General features: G+C 36.6%; 1 protein-coding gene and 1 pseudogene across 1 annotated transcript in view; both read right to left on the reverse strand.

The window, feature by feature from the left end:
- The window catches only part of NALF1 (NALCN channel auxiliary factor 1), a 622,100-nt gene that overhangs the window by 515,410 nt on the left and 85,223 nt on the right, over positions 1-21,467 (reverse strand). The gene's annotated exons all lie outside the window — the stretch shown is intronic.
- On the reverse strand, positions 10,941-11,900 carry LOC129516562 (PIH1 domain-containing protein 2-like; annotated as a pseudogene).

Consider the following 21,467-nt stretch of genomic DNA (forward strand, 5'->3'; position numbering starts at 1 on the left):
GTGTTTATAATATAGGGGTACCTGGGTGGCACAGTCCGATAGGCGTCCAACTCTCGGTTTTGGCTCAGGTCATGATCTCTGGGTCATGAGATGGAGTCCCTAAGTCAGGGCTCAGCAAGGAGTCTGCTTGAGATTCTCTCCCTCCCTTTCCTTCTCCTTCTGCTCCTCTCACTCTCTCTCTCTCTAAAATAAATCTTTTTAAAAACTGCTTATATATAAACACTGTAGTCTGATGTAGTTTTTATTAAATCACATTTGTTGTTCAAATCTTTATTTTTGCTGATTTTTCATTTTCTTGATCTATCAGTAATTGAGAGACATATCCTGAGATCTACCATTATGACAGTAAGGTTCTATATATAGTTCTATCAGTTTTGCTCTGTCACTACTTCAGGCATTTTTTTCTTGTTAATTGTGCCCGATTCTACATTATTATATCTCTCTGGGGAATTAGAGTGAACTCAACTGGGAAGAAGAAAATCGATTATACTGATTTGTACTTGAGTGTGAGGGAATCCCCATTCAAATTTTCCAAAGCCCTTTACATTTGAATCAAATGATTAAATAAATAATCTTTTTAATTGAAACATCTAAATAAGCCTTTCACTTGTGAATGTTTCTAAAAGTTATCAGTGGAAATATTTTTACACAGACTAGTTTCCTGAACTGCTTGAATCTCACCAGGATTTTGATCTCAAAGAAAGCCAGCTTTAGTGTTCTCAAAACTTATCTCCATCCAAACCAATATTTCTCCGAATTCTATCGACTCTGATCCATTCTACTGACAGATCAACATTCCTACAGTTGAGTCATTAATTTTATTTTTTCATTGTCCATTGAATAAAATAGGTGTCATGATAGTCAAAACCTTTACAACTTGACTTCAGTTTCCATCTTGAGCCCTCATTGCTTACACTTTATGCCATAATCAAGCATTATTTTCTGCACTCTGATAATGATTTACACATGATTCTTACATATGATCCACATGGTTTTCTGTTTGTAAGACGTTCTATTCCATCTCTACCTGTTAAAAATCTCCCATTGCTGTGCAGCTAATTTCAAATGCTTATTTTGTGAAGATCAAGCCTTTCACCAGATGGGATCTTTCTCCTACTCTACTGAAACCAGGATTCTCTTCCAGCTGTTAGGAAATTAACATCTATCCTTTGGTTTTGTTAATTGTATGTTTGTTTTATCTCACTCTGCCCTTTTATACTCTAATTTTTTATTTTTATTACTAATGAGGAGCATCTTAAGTGAACCAGTTATCAACTGAAAGAGCCCAGGTTATTTCTGCAAGTGATACTTTCAATTCTAACAATTAAACATCTAGCAAATAAAGATTTAACATCTAATGACAAAGTTGAATCTCAGCTACAGTATTTTTTTAAAGGTTTTATTTATTTATTCATGAGACACACACAGAGAGAGAGAGAGAGAGAGAGAGAGAGAGAGGCAGAGACATGTGCAGAGGGAGAAGCAGGCTCCATGCAGGAAGTCTGATGTGGACTTGATCCCAGGACTCCTGAATCATGCCCTGAGCCAAAGGCAGACACTCAATTGCTGAGCCACCCAGGCATCCCTCAACCACAGTATTTTTTTAAAGATTTATTTTTTTTCTTTTAGAGAGAGAAAGAAAGAGAGAGAGCACGTGTGCTCATGGGGGTTGAAGAAGAAGGGGAAGAGTGAGAAGGAGAGTCCCAAGCTGACTGTGCTGAGCATTGAGTCCAACACGGGGCTAGATCCCAGGAGTCTGAGATCATGACCTGAGCCAAGAGTTGAACATCCAACTGACTGAGTCACCCAGTCACCTCTCAACTATAGTAATTTAAGCATTCTTTCCCATGGCATGGTGAAACACATTCCCAGATTCCCCACTTCTTATCAGGGAGAAAATGAGATGTTCTATGCTAATTCACTCTGAAAAGAGTAAAAGTACAAATAAATGAAAAGTAGGTAAATTCTATCAAGTAATAGGCCATCTATATTCTCAGTAGGTAATTTTATATTCTTTACTAATTTGAAGTATGCAAAAATATTTCAGTTGTAGTTTGTAGTTCATAAGACACAGAACTCAGCTTTATTTTACATGTATTATGTACAAATGGTTGCTTTACAGTTGGACATAAGATATTTTGTTTAACATAAGCAGCAGAATGGAAATCTCAAAACAATAAATGAACAAGTCTATACGCTATACCAGCATGGGCTATTTTTGCTAATTATACTGCATTCATTCACTAATTATTCTCCGTGAGTTCAGATTATTAAATTCCATGTATTTCTATTAATGCTGAATCTCTAATGTTGACAACACAGTTCCTTGAAAACTGTAAACTCAATAAATATTTGTTAACTGACCTAAGGATTAATTAATACTCATTAGTCAGGAATAGTTTTAGAATCAGAAGCATTGAATGCCCTCTGGTATTTAACTTAATGTCTTGAATATTTAACTGAAGCTAGTAATAAGAATTCAAAATGTCTAGCATATGAAAATCTATGTGCTAAATACTGGGGTAGGGAATCTCACACACATTCTTTGATTTACTTATGTTATATTTGTTCTTCTACCTGCCTAGTGTGAATCTGAAGATGAGGGAAAGAATGAGAGAAGTAAAGTGAGGAATCTAAAGTCAACCAGCTGGAATAGGCCATTTAGCTGCAAGGGAACGTGTCAATATAAAATATACATGTCACATCCATAGGCACTGTCATTTGTGACATTAGAAGATGAATAACATGGGATCCCTGGGTGGCGCAGCGGTTTGGCGCCTGCCTTTGGCCCGGGGCGCGATCCTGGAGACCCGGGATCGGGTCCCACGTCGGGCTCCCGGTGCATGGAGCCTGTTTCTCCCTCTGCCTGTGTCTCTGCCTCTCTCTCTCTGTGTGTGTGTGTGACTATCATAAATAAATAAAAAATTTAAAAAAAAAAAAAAGAAGATGAGTAACAAAATGAGGCATCACCATAACTATATTCCCCAATATATGATCATCTTTTTGTCTGTTTATTAAAGATTTACTTATTTGAGAGAAAGAGAGAGAGAGAGCAGGGGAAGGAACAGATGGAGAGGGAGAGAATCTCAAGCAGACTCTCTGCTGAGCAAGGAGCCTGATGTGGGGCTTGATTTCATGACCCTGAGATCATGACCCAAGTGGAAATCAAGAGTTGGATGCTTAACCAACTGAGCCACTCAGGCACCCCTGATCAGCTGATGCAGAGAATGTTATAGGTGTTGATTCTCCCTGGAAATCAACTGGTGAACTGCCTCTGGGTAGTTCAGTCGGTTAGGTATCTGCCTTTGGCTCAGGTCATGATCCTGAAGGTCTAGAATCAAGTACTGCATCAGGCTCCTTGCTCAGCAGGAGTCTGCCTCTCCCTCTCTTCCCTACTCATGCTCTCTCTCTCACTCTGTCTCTCAAATAAAATCTTAAAAAACAAACAAAACAAAGAAAAGCAATAAGTGAATAAACAAAAACTCACAAATAGTGATGTTATAGTGATAAGGAACAATAGTTTGAAGCAGATATTAGATTTCCACTAAAATAATAATTATACTATAATGCTTAGTTGGGTAATTCTAGTAGAGAATCATAGCTCTTAAATGGTATTTTCTTAAATGTTATCATGAAAGTCCTTTATGCTAAAATGCCATAAAATAAGATATTTAGGGCAGCCCAGGTGGCTCAGCAGTTTAGCACCGCCTTCAGCCAAAGGCCTGATCCTGGAGACCCGGGATCGAGTCCCACATCAGGCTCCCTGCATGGAGCCTGCTTCTCCCTCTGCCTGTGTCTGCCTTTCTCTCTCTCTCTCTTTCTCTGCGTGTCTCTCATGAATAAATAAATAAAATATTTTTAAAAATAAGATATTTAAAATTAGAAAATAAACTTCCTCAAAGAGTATTTATTTTGTTCAGAGGGCTAAAAAGTGCTAAATTTGAAATAACTTATCTTAAAATCTGTTCTATAAATAATGTAGGACAACCAAAAATAAAAACAAAAATAAAATAAAAAGACAGAGAAAGCCTACATTAAAGGCTGCATCCTAGAGTGCACGGGTGCAAGTCTGACGGGTGGCAACCTTAATTTGGAAGCCTCTTGACTGAGTGATAAAACAGAGCAGAAACTGATTAATCTCTGTGAGTTACGATACTGAGTGGAAGGTGTTCTTGAGCGTTCTAAAGTGGCAACTTCATTTCCTCTAGGGCAAAGCACGCTTAGAAAGGAAAGCTGCTTTACCATAAAATAATCTATTTCGTAGGCTTAGGAGGTTTTAACTGGATGACATGCCTTAACCTTTCTGGAGTGGGTAAATTATTTCAAGACTCATAGCAAAACAGCAGAGTATGTTCCAATAATATTTCATATTGCTTTGCCCAAGGTAGAGGTAAAAGAGAAGTCACATTTGTATTCTTATGGAAGCCTTCTTTCAGGTAAAGATAATGAGAAACTGACCTTGAAGAATATCCCTGTTTTGTAAAGAGTTGGAGAACATTACTTAGATTTAAAAATAGCTATACAGTGCCAAACAACTGATCTTTGGAGTAACCACAAAGAATTACCTGGCTTGCTTATTTTATTTTAAAAACATTTACTTATTTATCAATTGCAAGATTAGACCAGGTTATCTAATGTGTGCACAGTTTATTGATAAATAAATAATTGTGGGATGCCTGAGTGGCTCAGAGGTTAAGCGTCTGCCTTTGGCTCAGGGCGTGATCCTGGGGTCCTGGGGATCGAGTCCCATGTCGGGCTCCCTGATGGAGCCTGCTTCTCCCTCTGCCTGTGTCTCTGTCTCTTTCTCTCTCTGTGTCTCTCATGAATAAATAAATAAAATATTTTTTAAAATAAATAAATAAATAATTGTTCTTTAAAATGGACCTATGTAATTTTAATAGAACTTTCTACTGTATATATCGCCTGCTCAGTGGTATTGAACATGCACAAACACAAGTCCTATTAAGGCACTACCTTGTAAAATAGTTATGTCTCAAATGCTGAATTATGATGAGAAACATACAGCAGAAATTCATAGATATTATACCCTGTGAGAGGTTGCCCACCTTAAAATAATTTGAAAGAAACTCAAACTTAGTGCTTCATTATTACCTATAAACACATAAAACATATAAAAATATTTATATATATTTAAATTTATAATTTAAATTAATGTCAAGTGAAATTAATATAATCAAGGCACACAGAACTTGCATATATAACAAAATGTAAATTTTAGAATTTGTAAAATATATTCACTTCTATCATTTTATCAGTGTCAGTTTTTGAAAAACAGTATTTTATGTAAGAAAATGTAATCATAATACACAATGAAACAAAAATATTAAATGACTTAAATTTGGTAACTAATGGCATGTCAAATGTTCTAGCTATGTATCCAATGTTATATTCGTTACAAAAAATACAACACTTTTCTTTCTTCTACATTAGACTGTCAATCTATTAATCTTCTGATTATATTTCACTGTTGTATTAGCCAACACTTAGACTTTGGCTGTAACATAAGTCTGTGTTACATTATATATGTAACATTAAACTATGGTTTAATAAGATGAAAGCAGATTTTTATGAGATTCATAGTTGCTTTTTAAAGTCAATTCATTTATGTTCTAAATCTTTCCAAAGAGATTCAGACTCTTAAAAAAATTTGTTCATAGTCAACTTATCACCTTTTAGACAAATGGTCCTCACAAGGACAAAACTGTTTTCTTCTGAAATCCTCTCTCTAGCCCTGAGTCTCTGTTTGGCCATCTGCCCTTTGGATGTTTGTCTTCTTATCTAAGGCCTTTCCTAGGATCCTGACACATTTCTAACTTCTTGAAGTCATTACTTTTCTAAGTATTTATAGCCATTTTTCCTATTTATAACTGGCTTCTGCTTACGGGTTACCAATGAACTTCTGCCCTGATTCTTCCTGACCCCAAATTAGTTGTTGAGTTTCTTGGCAGCAAAATAATAAATCTTCTTGGTTATTGTTTTAATTTAAACATGTTTGATCATCACAAAAACAACGGAGACATTTCTTGAAAATGTAGAACAGATGATGAAGAAATACAAAGCTATGTTTGCCAAAACTTAAAAAATTCATGCATAAATGGTCAGTGGAACTTCAACGCAAGTGCCAAGAACACACAAAGGGGAAAGGATAGTCTCTTCACGAGGTGGTGCTGAGAAAACTAGTTTCCCATATGCGAAGGAACGACATTGGACCTTGAACTCACCCAAATCAACTCACGGTGGATTAAAGTCTTAAATATAAGACCTGAAACCATAAAACTTTTAGAAGAAAATATAGGGGGAAAGCCTCTGGAGATTGGTCAGGGCAATGAGTTTTTGGATGTGATCCCAAAAGCACAGTCAACAAAACAAAAACAGACAAATGTTATTACACCCAACTTAAAACCTTCTGCACAGTAAAGGAAAAAACAGAATGAAGAGAAAATCTACAAAATGAGATAAAATACTTGCAAATCATATATCCGATAAGGGGTTAATATCCAAAATATGTAAGAAGTTCAAACAACTCAATAGTAAGAAAACAAATAACCTGATTAAAAAATGGTCAAAGAATCTGCATAGACATCTCTCAAAAGAAGACATACAAGTGGCCCCTAGATATGTGAAAAGGTGCTCAATATCAATGATTATCAGAAAAATGCAAATCAAAAACAAAATGAGATATTATCTCATATATCTTAGGATAGGTATTATGAAAAAGACAAAAAATAACAAATGTTGGAGAGGAAGTGGTGCACTCTTGATGGGAACACAAATTGATATAGCCATTATGGAAAGTGTTATGGAGATTCCTCAAAAACTTAAAAATAGAACTAACATATGATACAAATTTTCCACTTCTGTGTATATATCCAAAGGAAACAAAATTAGTATCTCAAAGAAATATCTGCACTCCCATGTTCATTGCAGAATTATTCATAATAACCAGGATATGAAAACAATCTAAATGTCCATCCATAGATGAATGGATAAAAAAGATACAACACACACAATGTAATATTATTCATTACTGAGAAAGAAGTAAATCTTGCCATTTGTGACATCATGATGAACCTGGAAGACACTATGCTAAGTGAAAGAAGTCAGAGAAAGACAAATACTGTATGATCTTACTTATATGTAGAATTAAAATAAAAAAGTTGAACTCATAGAAGCAGAGTAGAATCATAGTGACAAGGGGCTGGGGTTGGGGGAGAAGTGGGGACATTTTGGTCAAAGGGTGCAAATTTTCAGCTATGTAGGATAAATAAGATACCTAAAGTATGGGTATGATGACTATACTTAATAATACCGTACACTCATTGCACACGAAAATATGCTAACTGTGAAGAAATGTTAGCTTAATGGTAGTAATCATTTCACCATGTATATTTATATCAAGTCATCACATTGTACACCTTAAATATACAGAAATTTTATTTTTAAAAACCTCCTTATAAAAAATGTTCAACAGATGATGGAGAGATATAAAGCTGTATTTGCCAAATACAGCAGAATTTTTTTTAATTACCTAAAACTGATTTAATTTTTATTTATGCCAAGCAAAATTTAAAAATCACATACTGTTGATACACAGAATATGTTCTTTGAGGAATTTTATATAATTTTTCTGCTCATATTTTTTGAAAATCTGAAGACATTGTAAATAAACTTTATGGAGATATATCGCCATTATTTATTAAAGTTCTCAACAGAATGCAACACTGGGGCAAACTAATAGGATATAGCTGAATAAAAATAAATACACAGTGTTGCCTTTAGGTTCAGAAACTTTCCTGCAAAATAAAGATGGGGGAGTAACAGCTCTGAGAGTCTAAGTGCAAGGTGAGCAAACAAGACTGATGATGCCAAGGAGAGCTAAAGCTGTATGTGGCTGCACTTACACAGGGGTATATCCAAATAGGATGCTGCTGGAGAATACACTGTTCAATTCCTTTAAAAAAAAATATATATATATATATATTTATTTAAGAGAGAGAGAGAGAATGCTCATGAGCTGAGGCAGGGGCAGATGGGGAGGGAGAGAGAATCCACAAGCAGACTCCCCACTGAGCATGGACACAAGACTTAATCCCAGGACCCTGAGAGCAAGACTTCAGCTGAAATCAAGAGTCAGCTGCTTAACCGAATGAACCATCCAGGCACTGCAGGAGTTCCGTTCTGATAGGACATTTTACCCAGAGATAATTACAAAATAGAGGTCACACAGAAGCGTGCTTTCGAAATGTCTGTCTGCTGACGATAAAGCATTTTCCCATAATCCATGGAAAAATGTGCATAGTTTTACTACATATGATAAAATTATCAAATAGGGGATGTTTCATTCTGAGATTATTTTCTTCCTACTTCTCAAGTGAAATTTGTATTTTTATTTACGCAATAGAAAGTGAAATTAGATACACAATAGTGATTTTTTTAATGCAATCCCTTGACAAACTTTTGATCTGATTTGAATTTACTGGTCCATTATATTCAATCCAAAAAAAGAGATTCTAGAGTATTCAGAAATTTTATACACATGCATACACACACAATTCCCAATTTCTTAATTTGGGACTTAGGGATAGACAGACAAGTAGATCCCTGGATGGTTTTCCTCTGATTTCCATTCAACTTAAGAAAACAAAGACTTTCCCAAAGCTTTCTTAAAAATTTCAGTGAAGAAACCTGTCATTAAATGAACCTAAGCAAAACAGAAATGCAAACCAGGAAGGAGACACACAGGATTTCCATCCTTTGTATGAAAGTAGAAGATGCCTCTCAATGATGTTTTCATTCTGAGACTATGTAGTTTTGTAGCTAACTATTTTGAGAAATGTCTTTACATATTTGTCTTCTAAATTCCTGGGATCCCTGGGTGGCACAGCGGTTTGGCGCCTGCCTTTGGCCCAGGGTTCCATCCTGGAGACATGGGATTGAATCCCACGTTGGGCTCCTGGCATGGAGCCTGCTTCTCCCTCTGCCTGTGTCTCTGCCTCTCTCTCTCTCTCTCTGTGTGACTATCATAAATAAATAAAAATTAAAATAAATAAATAAATAAATAAATAAATAAATAATAAATTCTTTGCAGTATTTAGGGGCATCGGGTGGCTCAGTCAGTCAAGTGTTGGCCTTCAGCTCAGGTCATGATCCCAGGGTCCTGGGATAGAGCCCCATGTTGGGCTCCCTGCTCAGTGGGGATCCTGCTTCTCTACCCTCTGCCACTTCCCCCGGCCCCTTGCTTGTGCTCTCTTATTCACTCTCTCTATATCATATAAGGTTTTTTTTTAATTATTTAAAAAACTAAAACGTTTTTTAAAAATAGTTTTTTTAAAAAAAGTTTTTTAAAAATAAATTCACTGAGTATTTTCATCTGCCAAGATTAACAAGAATACCTTCATATACTGGAGCTATGAGAAAGGCTAGAAGATGTACATATTATGGAGTAGTGGCAAGCAGAGCACTCAGACTTCAATTTTTGGTATTTTTTAAAAACATCTTTCACTTTATTTTTCTGGGAATTTGTCATTTTCTCTCCGTGACTCATCATTTTTGGTTTTCTTGTCTTGTCCATACTGTTGCTTCCAGTTAAAATGCTCTTGCTTTTTTCTACCTGTTGGAGTGCTACGTATCTTTCAAAGTTCAATTAAATACAAGTTTATCAAAGAATGTCTTTTTGATTACCCTGCCCAAAAGTAATCAGGAGCTCTTTTGTTGCATTTCATACCAAAGTCATTTCTGTTCAATTTATTTTGCATACTAGATTATAAATGCCCAAAAAAGCAGGAACTGTTCTCTACTTATCTCTATAAATGCCACAGCTCCTATAATGAATTTAGGTTGATAGACACAACTATCAGAGCTGCTCAAAATTAACTCCAAATATGAGTTTTCACACATATGTATATACATGTAGGAGAAAAGTTACAGTCTACTGCAGACTTAGGACTAACTTACTATCGTAGCTGGTAGCATTCATCAGAATATAAAATTAGGCACAGTACAACCAGGAGCTCGGTTACTTAAGGAGCAATAAAAGATCCAGCAAATAAATTTGGCCACAATTTTTATTTATATACAATTCTATAGACTTCTACATAAAATATAGACAAGTGAAAAATAGGTCACTATGGAGGAAAAAACCTACTTTCAATAATATTTAGTCCTATTGAACACAGAGTGTCTAATGAAATCGGGCTTTCCAGGTAACCAAAGACACTGTGTCTACGGTTTCTTTATAATATTTCACCTATGTGACTCCAAAGTAAAATCTCCTTCTGCCAGATGGACACTAGAAGATAGTTTTTGTGTATTAAAACTGTTAAATTATTTTTCTGGGGGCTCTAAACCCCCCAAAACAAGGGCAATGTTTCAAAACCAAACACTAATTCACATCTGGGAAGAGTACACTTCATAGAGATGTAGAAGAGTGCTCAAACCTTAGTGTGCCCAGAAAACATTAAGATAGAGCTTCTTATGAATTGTAATTTTGATGTAGTAGTTCAAATCATCACTTGAGCTCTGCTTTTTAAATTTTTTATTTTTATTTTCTGAAGTAAAAATGTCCTAGACCAAAAAAAAAAAAAAAAAAATCCAACCAGTAAACCAAGAATTCTCACATGTCACCTGGAAACAGAATTTCCCAAATCATATTTGTTACTTTAATAACATTAGAAATACTTTTTAAACAGTGTATCATGGCAATGCTCTTTTTAGGAGTTTCTGCTTAATGCCAAGTTTGAGGAGGAGAGAGTTAAAAAAAAAAAAAAGAAGAAGAAGAAGATAAAGAGCTGATGAGAAAACATTGTTCAGTGAAAAGGAACTCTTAGAAAATATGAAACTAGTGTTTAAGATAAACCTTTAAGGTCCTGTGATTCACATGCCTTCAGTACTGAAAACCCAAAGCAGATGATGCTCTTGACTTACACCAGTGGCATTGTGATGATTAATGTAGCGTTCTCTTTGATAAATTTTGCTGTAGTCATTTCAGTATGCACAGATTCTGGAAGATTCAGATGTAATCTGTACTTCTCAAAGACCTCAATCAATAAATCATCCTCAGAAACACTAAGGTCATGGAGACATACTGAATTATTACCAGGTGATTTAACTTCCATTTCAATTTTCAGAGGTTTCTCATTCTGATCAGCCACAATTTTTAATTCACAGGCTGCTCTCTCTCTTTATCTCCACCTGGATCTCTGTACTGGAAAGCTCTTACATCCGAACCTTGTTTTACTTGAAACCTGGTTTCTTGGCAATAAAAGTTGAGGAAAGTGACCTGGACTGCTCACAGTACTGCTTCTGACCCTGAGTGCTTCAAGGGTCAGTTTTTCTTTCATTTTCTCTCTTAAACCCATGGGGTCAGTTTGGATTCCAGTCAGATTTTGTTTCATCCTTTGAATGTTTCCTTTTATTCTAAATTCAGTAATACCGTCAGAATATGAGAGAGTAAATTGGAGTTGTCCTCAATGTACTTCATGGCCATCCATATTAATTGATGTTTTTTCGCAAGATGGTTTCCTCTGCCTAGAGAACACGAGGATCGCAGGCTACATCAACAACTATGCTCACATCTGATGTCTCAGACATATCTTCTGGCTATCACCACTTACAGGTACTGGATGAGTGGCTGACTGCAGAACTGGATGAGTAGTCAACTGTCCTTTTCTGCTGACAAAGGTTGATAAAAAGTTTTTGGATTTTTTTTCTTTCATTTTCAGGATCCTGGTGTGTAGACAGAGCTGTGGTTCTGGAACAACCCTGAGCTCTCTGTTCTTCCAGCTGCTTTTGAAGGAACGCCATATAGTTTCAGCTAGAACATCTCAAAGGCTCCAGGACAGAGTAACCTGAGTGAGCAGCCCCTTTCAGGATCATGCCATAATTGAGGTAAATATTCCTCTGAAGTCCCTTCTCTTGATCTCTTGACCTGAATTCTGCATGTTTAACAAGCTTTTGCTATGATGCAATGTTGCTGGTCCAGAGACTGACCTTCAAGGAGCAAAGATGCAGAGTGTGGACTTGCACTTGAATTGATCATAACCAAGTATTTTATTTGTTTAATGCCAATGCAGAGAAATCATAAATACAAAAATGCATATAAAACAGAAGTATATAAACGTGATGGAGATGCCACATTTTAACATGAAACAATGTTAGCCCAGAAAAGCCTGACATGGCTCTTGTAGCTTCACAACTGTCATCTTCAAACATGCATACTTAACTATACTAAACACCTCCAGGGATCTATCATCATTTGAATTATTTCTTGGGGCCCATTAACCATGGATGTCAATTTTCACAGGAACGTCATAGGTCAGAGACAATCGTACAGCGCACAAGGGAAGAAGGTGAGTGAGCCGTAAAAGCAACGATTAACCTCAGAGAGAAGACCTGCACTTTCTCTTTGCATAGTAAACAAGGACAGAAGCCTAGGTGCACCACAAAACTAATTGGTCACAATCAAAGGTTTATGGATCTGATTTTGTTGTAACAACATTAGATACGGTGGTCACACAAATCTTCACAATCAGTCTCATGAATTCTTTGTCGCATTATTATCATAAGTTTCACTTAATAAGTTCATAGCAAAGGCTACAAACTGACAAATGTGTCTTCACTTCCAGCTGTCCCTCATTAGAAGTGTTCACTCAAAGTTATTTTGTAAAGGAAAGCATTATTTGCAGACATGACTCTTAACTGGAGACTTCCATGAACACAAAAGCCTTGCCCTACACAAGCTTTGAAGGAGATGCAGGAAGCGGTCCGTGCCTTTATGCCAGGGGCAGTGCCATCACGAGGCAGCCTGTGCTGGTGTGCAGCCCTTCCAGATAAACGCAGGAAGATAGGAAAGCAGCACAGACCGTGTCTGAATTAGCAGTAGGGAAGGAAGACGTTCCATGGATGTTGTCGCAGTGGGAGAAGGGGCCAGAGGTTTGCAGAGACAATGGACATCACTGTCAGGGAGGCTTCATTCGGGAGAAATAATAATTCAGAAGAGATGAAGGGCAACAGTGTATGGACAGCTTCACGTTCCGGCTAACAACGTGGATCACGTTCCTTCAACAGATACTACTGTGGTCTATTTGAACAGCAAAAGGAGGAAGAGATCTGTAAAGATGCAGGCCCTAACTCGGAAAGACTCTGAATTTTGTCTGATACATAGTAAGGAGTTCTTGTAGATATAAACACTTTATATCATTACTTCCAAAGCACCTCTTTCAATAATTTTGAAAAACTTAGGTCAATATGTGTTTAAGCGTACATACACACTCTCTACTCAGAGAGGATGGCGATGACAGGTAGGAATGATGTCAGTTGCCTGGTGGAGAACCATGGAGGTCTCAGAGCAGAGGCATGAAAGATGCTTGTGGATTTTGAAACAGACTCTGTCTTATGCTGAAGAGTCAATGGGTTCAGAGGAAATAGCAAGACACAAGGGACACTTCTCCGTGACAGTCTTTTAAGGATACTCCTTTATCTTGGCAGAAGTGGGTAGAGGAAACAGGTACCTGCGTGCTTCTGCCGTCTTGCACGTGAATCTGGTTCTCGTGAGTCCAGACCCATATTGCAACTCATCCAGGGAACTGCTTGCCAGACTAGGCGCTAATCCTAGCCCTTCCACTTTCACATAAGCCATCAGCCAACACTCTACCTGAACTTTCTCTGCAATCATCCGTCCCCTCTGTTGGGTGTCTCAGAGAGCTACCTTCAATGGCATTTACTTTTGCCCCTTTCTTTGAGACTTCATTGCTTGAGATTGCTGATCTCTTCCCAGAGGATCTGTCACTCAGCCCAGTGTCTTTTGCTCAGCCACATTGCCACTTTTCCCTGGCTGTGTCCTGCATGGAACGTGGAAGCTATCCAGATACCACCATGCTCTTTAGTTTATGTAAAGCCAGAGTATGTTACAATAATAACTTCTTTGTCATTTTCAACATCTGGAGTGTGAACAATCTATAATTCTACTAAATATCAAATCCCATTCCAATCAGCAACTATTCATGACTAAGAAATATGGAATAAATAGTTATCAATAAAACATGAATATCATTGTTTAACTTTAAAAGGAAAATAATTTTCCTATCTTTTAAGCACAGCAGGTGAACACAATAATTTAAGCAAAACATTAATTTTGTAGTAACTGTTTGTAATTCCTGTCAATGAAATTGCAGCCTGTCACCATCTTCCAGTTAATGCATGGTGAGGGTCGCTAGAAGGTTATATCTTCAGTAGACACAATTAGTTCTTACATTTGCTTGCTTTCCTAAAACACAGATTATCACCAAAGAGAGATCGATACAGACTGTGCAACACTGGCAAATTCCTCCATATATGACTGGGTTTGGTTGATCTTACTAATTGTTATGAGCTGAATTGTTCCCTGCCAAGAAAAACAACAACAAAAAAAAGCATTGAATTTCTAACCCTGAGTACTTTAGAATGTGACCTGATTTGGAAGTAAGACCATTGCATACATAATGTCCAGATGAGGTCATGCTGGAGTACGGTGGGTCCCTAATTCAATAGGACTGTAGATGACCGTTGTAAAGACACAGACACACAGGAGATGACATGTGAAGATGGGGGGCTGCAGTGATGTCTCTTATCTGCAAGGCAAGGTAAACATGGGGGGCGACCAGAAGCTGGGACAGAGATTGAGCAGATTCTCCCTCAAAAGCCCGTGAAAGTACAAACCCCACAAACAACTTGATTTTGGACTTCTAGCTTTCAGAACTGTAAGACAATAAATGTCTGTGCTTTTAAGACACCTAGTTTATGGCACTTTGTGACAGCCGTATAAGGAAACTAATTCATGATTAAATATAGCTGATAAAAGAAGTTTTAATAGGTCAAAAAGAAAGTTCAGTCATAGATGCTAACCACTTCAGATAGGCTGACCTGTCAGCCTTTATCTCAAATACACACACACATCCACACTTACACGTGTGTATATAGTCATGGCATCAAGGTAAATTTCTCATTCTTTCCAAATAGATACATTTGATTCCATAATGTGGAATGTTGTGCATATAGCATATGGAAGGATGGACACCCTGATAAGGAGGACTCATTCTCTGCAGTTCAAGGACGAAGAATATTTTAAGTCAGTGTGATGCCCCCAATAAGAGAAAAGGTGAACAAGAGAAGGAAGAATCTGAGCAGAAGAAAGGGACCCCATACTTCCTCAGGCCCTCGACAGACTCAGGTTATGTCCAGTCTACTAACTTAATTATTATGTTTTCACCTCTGCTCTCAAAAATGTTCTAGTTTGAGGATGAATTTCATTTGGACATAACAATCTAGAAATACAATTTCTAGTTCCTCTCTGTACCCTAGCTTCTCTGTCTTCAGTAAGTTGCTAAGGATCTTTGTACAATGGGAACCATCATATTATGTCTCTTCTCCCAAGGTCAGCCATGAAACGAAAATGACATGAGAAATGTGAACATGCTTTCAAAGTCAGGAATCTTATTCAAATGCCAGATGTTTGTATCACAATCCCAGCAAAGTATTAGCACTCAGTTACAGGATGCTGTTTTCTTAAATATGTGCTCTTCTTCTACAGCTTGTACCCATTATTTTCTTGGTGGCCACTGCAATATGCTCCAACCCAATTCCTTTGCATTAGTAGTCACCTCTGACTTTGTCTAAGGAGAAAGAGAAGGGAGCTAACATTTATTGAAAGCCTACAGCCTTATAAGCACTGAGCAAGGCACTTGACATATATTATGGCCATAAATGCAGTTATTTATTAAACTCCCATTACAAATAGGCACTGTGCTAAGCGGCTTGCATAGATCGGAACATTTAATGCTCATTACCCATACTTGAAATAGTTACAATAACCCATACTATAAATAAAGAAATGGAGGTCCGACATATAAAGCAGTGATATTTCTGAACATGAGTTCAGATTCAAAGTGTCTGATTTCAGGACAGTTCTGTTCTTTTGAGCTAAGTGACCTTCAATAAATCACTCTGCATCCCTGTCCTCTTTACTCATCCAACAACAGGCACATTCATAGTACTTCATGACTAAGATTATTATGAAGAGTAAATGAGTTAATACATGTAAAAGTTTAAAAAGTGCCTTGTACATAGCAATTGCTCTGTAAGTGACAGCGATGGCTGCTTGCTACTGCTGTCACTAATGTTGTAATTAATATTATCATCATCATCTTTATGTACCCAGGGGCACACAGCCAGTAGGTGACAAAATAAAATTCAAATTAGGTATTTTGAGCTTTCACTGTTAATCCAGTCAACAATTATTTATGTAGGGTGTGCTACAGGGCCAAAAATAAAATGATAGGCTAAATTAGATGTTCTTATTTATATAGCCATTGGTTTTACTTTTGAAGGGCTCACATTCTACCAAGAAAAATTTTAAGCTAATTGTGATAGTTGGAAATGAAGGGTGCATACAGGAGCACACGGTAGGTGTACATCCCCCATTCTAAGAGAGTCTTGTAAGTCTGTAACTGAAAGTTGAGTCAGAAGTTAACTATACAATGACGAGGGAAAGAATGTGGATGAGAGTCTTGAAATTGGAACCTGAATGGGGTATGGACAGTTTGGTGTGCCTAAACAGTAGGTTTTAAGATGAGCTGGAGAAAATCCAAACACTGCAGACAGGAGTCAGAGGAAGAAAGTCTCACAGAGTGGTGGCTGTCAGGGGCTGGAGAAAAAAGAACTGGGGAGGTGTCTACTGGCTTCAGAGTTATGGTTTTGTAAGAGACTTTTGAAGAAGTTTTAGAGATAGGTTACTCAACAATGTGAATATACTTGTCGCTACAGAACTGTACACTTAAAATGGCTAGGAAGGTAAATTTTAGGTTATGTGTTTTTTTACCACAATTAAAAATAAAATAATAAATTAAAAAGTCATATCGTTTCTTAAGGAATTAGATTTTATCTGTGTGGCAACAAGAACTGATTGATTATGAGGTTTTCAGAGAGAGAACAAGCGAAATAATTGCAGGATTTCCAACCTCCCGATATCAGCCTCGGAGAATGCCACAAAGAATAGCAAGCAGCACATCTGTTTTGATAATTTTTTTAAAATTAAGAGGTGTCAATATTTAATCTAAACAAAGAAAAATGAATTAATCATTTTCTGGCATCCAACAAATCATTTGAAAGCATTTTATATATTTCATAAATCTCCTAAACATAATACAACAGAAAATTATTAAAATGAGAAAATCAACATCTACACAAATAAGAACTATCCAATTAAAGTGCTCTTAAACCTGCTCCTCCTCCTCCCCCAAGAATTAGTCACCACTCAGATTTCAGAGGGGTAAAAATAGCAACTCCAGTAAATTAAGTATCACTAGATGCCATCCTCCATATAATGTCCACTTCTAGCCTTAAAATAGCTATTTAGTTGTCCTATTATTATTTTCTTCAGACTAAATCACTGGCTCTCAAATTATGTACTTTCAGAACATCTGGGATCCTAAAATTTTCCGTATCGAAATTAAAAAAAAAAAAAAAATGAAAGGCCATCCTGGTTCACTGGGTAGAAAAATAGTCGATGAGATTGTTCTCAATTGAAGTTTGCTTCAAAACGATTTCTTAAGTTTATGGGGCCTATTTCTGCATTATGAAATAGATGTATATAAGGAAAGCAGCAAATAGGTATTACTAGAAAACTTAGAGATACAGAATGATTTCTATCATTGACTTGTGTACTTAAATGCAGATATATACACATATTCCACTAGTACAATTCCTACTGTTTTGTATGACTGTATTATTACTCTGAAATTACTTAAATTATACAAATACAGGACCAGCAGGTATCTAGCCAGCTGTATGAGTTTCCCAGCAGAGGCCAAAAGGTCTACCTTACTTGATCACAAGCAGCCCCCCTCCACAGGCACCCTATCCTAAGTGTGTTACCTATGGCTTTCTTCCTCCTACCTTGCATTGCACCTTTACGTTGGTGTAATAGTCTTGGCAATTCTGTCTTCTTAGTTTGGTCTTTGAACCCTTCTGTTCCATGACCTCTGAGAAAGCTTGTCAGGCAACATACAGTCAGGTACCATAATATTAAAGAAGTGTCCCCACTGTGGTGACCTCTTTGTTTTCTGTTCCCACTTCTTTCAGCCAGAATAGAAATATTGTGAGCATATTAAGAAAGGAAATAGACGGCTAGATACTGCAACATCATTACATCAAACTTTATTGTATGTGTATATACACACAGAGAGGCAATATCTATAAACATCTATAGCTGTTTATCTATGTCTATATTATATCTATGCACATAGAGCTAGAAAGAGAGACAGAGACATTGAGATCAATATATGGTAAAGTACTCTAATGAAGGGACTGTCTCATCTAAATGATAGTAATATAAGAAAAATCAAGAAAGGGAAGACCAAGTATATTTGACTTCTTAAAACCAGCACCTAAAAATTACTGTGATTATGTCAAAATGGCCATGCTGTGTTGTCAAACATAGAAGCTTAACAGCTAATACCGAGAAGTCTCTTCAATCACAAAAATACTCATCAGATGACCAATATCGTAAAATCTGTGGAAATAGTGCAAAACAACCAGGGACAGGCTGGGATATATTCTAGTGGAGTTTACAATTTTTCCAGGAAAAATATTCTCTGTACTAAGGTAAACTATAAGTTATTAAGGCAAGCCCTTTGAAGAGCTATGATTGATTAGTAATTTCCCAGGTACTGGACTGAAAGAACTGGTACAAATTATGAAGGGATGTAGCTCACAACTTGAGAGGGAGTAGCTTATACATGGAAGACATCTAGTCCCTGCTTTTCAAGCCAATGCAAATTACTGGGTGTCCTTAGTAAGTGCTATCTGAAGTAAGCGCTGTTCCTCACCCACTGAAAGAGATGTCTAGCAGATATATCTGCCACTTCACTGAATGAGACTTACCACTGCATAGAAAGAAAATATGCAGCTAGGATTAGAATGCCACAGACACCCCACCACCACCACCACACGTGCAAGCAGCTCAGCAGAAGGATAGTAAAATGACAACTTTCTGCATTTTCCAGCTTTGTTGTGTTAATTGCAATGTATGGATTTTTCACTGCACCACAAATGTTCAACAAGCCATAAATACCCATTTCCAAAATGCTGGGTATCATTAGAATGTGTGCTGAATAAATGCAGTCCAACAGGGTTTCTAAATTTCTACCTAAAATATTTATTTATCTAACAACAAAAATCCAAGGTGAGTATCTGGTTGATGTGGATGGAACAGTATAGCTTGGTCATGTAAGTAATGGCATAGTGAAGTGCCATCTTTGTGTGTGTGTGTGTGTGTGTGTGTGTGTGTGTGAAGTACCATCTTGTCTTCATTAGTTACTAGAGCTTAGCACAGAAGCTTGCAACCCTACTTACCTAATATTTACCTATTTAGTTCCAATTATGTGTGTATGTATATAAATGTGTGTGTTTCTGCCTATATATACACATACAAATAGTTACACTACTTAAGGACAGATTTTAAAATGAGAATAGGCTTAAAAAATGAGGACAGATTTAAAAATGAAATTGAATGGTCTCTCACGAGACCATTTGGTAGGTGGAATTCCTAACTATTTATATTCATAATAAATGAAAATAGATGCTCTGCTTGCATCATTTATAAAACCTGGTCTCACTGAGTAGTCCTGAAATATCATCTTAGTTTATTTAAGCCTACTAAATTAATAAATATTTAAACTAATAAATATTACCTATATTTGGGGGGGGGTGAAAGGAATGAAATATTTAGAGCATACCTATTATTAAGCCTTAATAAATATTTGAGGAACATATTATGTCTATGACTAATCACATCCTTTAGGGTCCAATCAACTAGCTGTTTTAAATTCTTCTTTATCTAGGTCACATTAGCCTCTTTTTAAAAATAGCTATATGTTAGCTGGGTTTTTTTCTTTGTTCATTGTAAAACTAAAAAACCTAAAAAAAGAACAATCATCCATAATAGCTCTACTAGAGGCTACCAGTAGTTACATATGATAATTATCCTTCATCTTCACTTACGAAGTGAAGTGGATATAATTGCATATAAGGTGTAGGTACAAGGAGTCTTTTTGCAGTCCCACCCTTTTTATGTAGGAGGGGATTGTGGCTAATGAGCACCTGAGATCCTTAGTCAGTGTCACTGAGGACAGTGTTAGTAAGATGAACCCATACCATCCCCAGCAATCAAGTAAAATAAAATGGACACCTTTCATAGTCGACAGCAAACTAATGAAAGCAGTGGCTTAGCAGATGTGTTAGGAATGCTGCTTTGAAAAAGATGAAGTTGTAGGTAACAATGTACTCACTTAAACATTATCTTTTTAAATCAAGTGAAAATCAGACCTAAAGAAAATGTATGATCAGGTCACTAAAATAAATTTTCTTCCAAGTGAAATTGTATTACACAACAGACCAAAATGCAGATCTATTAGCTTTAACAATGACAGGAGAAACACATATTGAAATCTGTAATCAATTCATTGTCTCAAGTATTGGCTGGGTAAATGGTATGTATAAGAATTAAGTAGATGGATTAAGTGTCAAGTAGAATATTTTAGAATTGTGATCAGCCTATGAAAAGATTTATATCTGTATATGTAAAACATAAGAAAAATTTCCTATTACAAACTTACTGATACTTGGAGCAACAAAGAGTGCTGATTCAATTTAAAACACAAGACAAACTCCATTAAAATAAACTGATGTAATCGAACTTCTAAACTGCTGATTGCCCTATATTGATTTTGGGGATTCAGTTCAAAACAGTCACAGAAAGGCACAGAATGTGCACTTCTGCCCCAGTCTTTGTTTTAATGAGCATCTGATCCATAAAAAGAATCAACAAAAAGCTACAGAAATAAAAGAAAATTAATTTTTGCTGTCATATCACAGGAAGAGCTCAAAAGCAACTCAGAGTTATTTTTTTACAATTTTATTTTATATTTTGGCAAAAGGAAGCACATGGCTGACAACAGCAAGAATTAGAAATTGGGGTGGTGGGGGCAAAAACATAAAAGAGTCAGAGGGAAAATGCAACAGGAGAGGGAGAATCATAAAGAGAAATTCAGGTGCAGAAAATGATGCAGAAATACGCATGGTGTGCTCCTCTCATATGGAAACAAAATGTCATGTGCCCAAACACAGAGAAAAAATTTAACACATGGAAATGCACACCACATGATCTTCTATGGTAGATTTTCATAAGTTAAAGTCACACTGTGCTTTGTAGCCAGAGGTATAAATGGCTTGTGGCTTCCTGTTACTTACCTCCAAATGAAATGAATGAATTCAAGGGCGGGGACTCCCTGTTCCTGATCTATATCCAAGTGTGGTTGGGCAGCAGAGGCAGATTATAGCCCTGCATTAGTGTTTCGTGGCAATAACTGGTTATTAAATTCTATTCTAGCATCCTAAAATGCTCTACAATGGTT

Source organism: Nyctereutes procyonoides, unplaced genomic scaffold, assembly GCF_905146905.1.
Source record: "Nyctereutes procyonoides isolate TBG_1078 unplaced genomic scaffold, NYPRO_anot_genome, whole genome shotgun sequence".
NCBI lineage: Eukaryota > Metazoa > Chordata > Mammalia > Carnivora > Canidae > Nyctereutes > Nyctereutes procyonoides.